The sequence below is a fragment of the Macaca fascicularis genome, chromosome 5 (genome assembly GCF_037993035.2).
Source record: "Macaca fascicularis isolate 582-1 chromosome 5, T2T-MFA8v1.1".
Lineage (NCBI taxonomy): Eukaryota > Metazoa > Chordata > Mammalia > Primates > Cercopithecidae > Macaca > Macaca fascicularis.
In genome coordinates this window covers 63,968,302-63,972,562 of record NC_088379.1, presented here as the reverse complement: position 1 = coordinate 63,972,562, position 4,261 = coordinate 63,968,302, and positions in this window count along the sequence as shown.

The following is a 4,261-nucleotide window of genomic DNA, read 5'->3' as shown; positions in this document are numbered from 1 at the left end:
TTATACCAATTGATGGCAATTGCCTTTACCTGGTCACTTTCTCAATATTGAAGGAGTAAATCAGTGGTTGGTAGGCCACTGACACAAGAAACACTTGGAGTAGATAGCAGTAGCAGGATGCACCTGCACCCCAGAAAGGGCTATTCCAGGAGAGACACAAAACACTTCTGGGGCACGGTCTAAGGGTTTCCTATGGAGAAATTAGTATTCACCCATTAACTCTCCTTCAATTTGGAGTAATCTGAGAGTCAGTGGTCATATATAGCTAGCAATTGTAACCTTAGAAAGGACATATATTTTAGCTGTACCAGAAATTTTTTTGCTTATTTTATATTTTATCTGCCTGCCCCCCACCCCCCACCCATGGACATTAAAAGCTCTGATAAAGCAGGTTTTAACTTATTTAATTCTTAATAAATTCCTATATTGGGTAAATTGGGACTTTATTTCTTTATTTTATTTACTTATTTACTTATTTATTTATTTATTTATTGAGATGGAGTCTCACTCTGTTGCCCAGGCTGGAGTGCAGTGACCCGATCTCGGCTCACTGCAAGCTCCGCCTCCTGGGTTCACGCCATTCTCCTGCCTCAACTTCCCGAGTAGCTGGGACTACAGGTGCCCACCACCATGCCTGGCTAATTTTTTGCATTTTTAGTAGAGACGGGGTTTCACTATGTTAGCCAGGATGATCTCGATCTCCTGATCTCATGATACGACCTCCTCGGCCTCCCAAAGTTCTGGGATTACAGGCGTGAGCCACTGCGCCTGGCCTAGGCCTTTATTTCTAAGTAGGGGTGGTTTCCAGTCACTGCCAGTAGTATTTTGAAAAGTGTTTTGTTGCAAACACTGACATGTCAATAAAGTAAATTTGATTCTTATTTTCCTTCCAAAAGGAATTTAAGAAATAATTTGGGTTGATTATCATGAAATGGGAGAGTTCCCTGAACCCCTTGCAAGATGTGTGACAGGTGTGTGGCTTGTCTGTTCAGCCACCACACCTGCTCAAACCTCTTACAGGAGGGGAAGCATGCAGATGGACAGGTACAGCAGCCAGATCAAGCGCTTTGGGACTCCAGCCCCATGGTAGCATCTAGGGGTGGGTGCCCATGACTCCCAAAGCCCAGGTGGGTGTGTATTACAGTGCACTCTTGTAGCTTTGCTGTCTGCAGATAGCTTGTTAACCACCTCAGTGCCCTCTTGGTACCCCGGTCCTTGTCCGGCGTCCAAGAAGAATCAGGTTGCACACAGACTTGAAGGATGAATAAGCAGGTGTTATTGAGTGGTGGAGGTGGTTCTCAGTGGGATGAGTGAAGAGCTGGAAAAGGGATGGGGAGTGGGAAGGTGATCTTCCCCTAGAGTTTGGCCGTCCAGTGGCTGATCTTCTCTCTGATCATCCCCAGCCGAATTCCTCTTAGCATTCAGACGCCCTTTCTCTGCCATCCCATTCTGCCATTCTTTGGCTTTTCTGCTCCTCTACTCATCTGCTTCTGGAGCTTGGGGTCTGGGGTTTATACAGATACAGGATAGAGGGGCATGGTGGGCCAAAAGGCAACTTTTGGGCATAAAAACAGGAATACCTGTTCCCATTTAGGGCTGTGGGTTTCCAGGTTTGAGGGTGGGGCCTTTGCAGGGGAACCACTCTCTTCTACCTAGTATTTCCCTGTCTCCTGTTTGTATCAATTGTTTTTCATTTAAATAAAATTAATTTGATATTATCTAGTGCTTTGGGGTCTGTGTGTTTTTGTAACATAAGTATTTTTTATTCTTAACAGAAAGTTGACCTGACTAAAGAATAAAAGCATTACCTAAACCAACTTGCAAAATTAAACTGCAAGTTCTATTTATGGGATCAAGTCTGAGGACAAATAATGTATTTAAAAATCTATTATGTGGGTTTTCAAACTTATAGTACACAAAGAATCACCTGGAGATATTGCTAAAATGCAGGTCTGGTGTACCACCAAGATTCTGAGTCAGAAAGTTTGGCAAGGGGAATTCACAATTTGCGTTTTAACAGGCACCAGTTGATGTTGATTCTGATGGTCTCATGTGACACCCTCAGAGGAACAATGGACTAAGTTTTACAACTTATTTAAATTTTACAAATGATTTTCTGATATTCATTTCTATGTAAGTTGAATTATCTAATCAGCTGCAAACAGCTGATAATTATCAGCTGCAGATAATTATTTCTAGAAGAAAGTAAAATAACAATATAAATGATGATTTATAGAAAAATCATTTGAAATAATGAGTTTAATTGTATTATGTGTTATTATTCATTAGAGAACTTGTAAATTTTTGATAGAAGAAATATTTCTATATTTCTTCATAACAGTGTGAGAACAGAATACACAGAGAAAAACACATAGGTGTTCTCTATTAGTTTATAGTAGCTTTTGAACTACTATAAACACATTCATATAAAAAATAAATGCGGGGGCGGAGCAAGATGGCCGAATAGGAACAGCTCCAGTCTCCAACTCCCAGCGCCAGCGACACAGAAGACCGGTGATTTCTGCATTTTCAACTGAGGTACTGGGTTCATCTCACTGGGGAGTGCCGGACGATCGGAGCTGGTCAGCTGCTGCAGCCCGACCAGCGAGAGCTGAAGCAGGGCGAGGCATTGCCTCACCTGGGAAGCGCAAGGGGGAAGGGAGTCCCTTTTCCTAGCCAGGGGAACTGAGACACACAACACCTGGAAAATCGGGTAACTCCCACCCCAATACTGCGCTTTAGGAAACAGGCACACCAGGAGATCATATCCCACACCTGGCCGGGAGGGTCCCACACCCACGGAGCCTCCCTCGTTGCTAGCGCAGCAGTCTGTGATCTACCGGCAAGGCAGCAGCGAGGCTGGGGGAGGGGCGCCCGCCATTGCTGAGGCTTAAGTAGGTAAACAAAGCTGCTGGGAAGCTCGAACTGGGTGGAGCTCACAGCAGCTCAAGGAAACCTGCCTGTCTCTGTAGACTCCACCTCTGGGGACAGGGCACAGTAAACTAAGACACACAGACACCTCTGCACAGACGCAAACGACTCTGTCTGACAGCTTTGAAGAGAGCAGTGGATCTCCCAACACGGAGGTTGAGATCTGAGAAGGGACAGACTCCCTGCTCAAGCGGGTCCCTGACCCCTGAGTAGCCTAACTGGGAGACATCCCCCACTAGGGGCAGTCTGACACCCCACACCTCACAGGGAGGAGTACACCCCTGAGAGGAAGCTTCCAAAGCAAGAATCAGACAGGTACACTCGCTGTTCAGAAATATTCTATCTTCTGCAGCCTCTGCTGCTGATACCCAGGCAAACAGGGTCTGGAGTGGACCTCAAGCAATCTCCAACAGACCTACAGCTGAGGGTCCTGACTGTTAGAAGGAAAACTATCAAACAGGAAGGACACCTACACCAAAACCCCATCAGTACATCACCATCATCAAAGACCAGAGGCAGATAAAACCACAAAGATGGGGAAAAAGCAGGGCAGAAAAGCTGGAAATTCAAAAAATAAGAGCGCATCTCCCCCGGCAAAGGAGCGCAGCTCATCGCCAGCAACGGATCAAAGCTGGACGGAGAATGACTTTGACGAGATGAGAGAAGAAGGCTTCAGTCCATCAAATTTCTCAGAGCTAAAGGAGGAGTTACGTACCCAGCGCAAAGAAACTAAAAATCTTGAAAAAAAAGTGGAAGAATTGATGGCTAGAGTAATTAATGCAGAGAAGGTCCTAAACGAAATGAAAGAGATGAAAACCATGACACGAGAAATACGTGACAAATGCACAAGCTTCAGTAACCGACTTGATCAACTGGAAGAAAGAGTATCAGCGATTGAGGATCAAATGAATGAAATGAAGCGAGAAGAGAAACCAAAAGAAAAAAGAAGAAAAAGAAACGAACAAAGCCTGCAAGAAGTATGGGATTATGTAAAAAGACCAAATCTACGTCTGATTGGGGTGCCTGAAAGTGAGGGGGAAAATGGAACCAAGTTGGAAAACACTCTTCAGGATATCATCCAGGAGAACTTCCCCAACCTAGTAGGGCAGGCCAACATTCAAATCCAGGAAATACAGAGAACGCCACAAAGATACTCCTCGAGAAGAGCAACTCCAAGACACATAATTGCCAGATTCACCAAAGTTGAAATGAAGGAAAAAATCTTAAGGGCAGCCAGAGAGAAAGGTCGGGTTACCCACAAAGGGAAGCCCATCAGACTAACAGCAGATCTCTCGGCAGAAACTCTACAAGCCAGAAGAGAGTGGGGGCC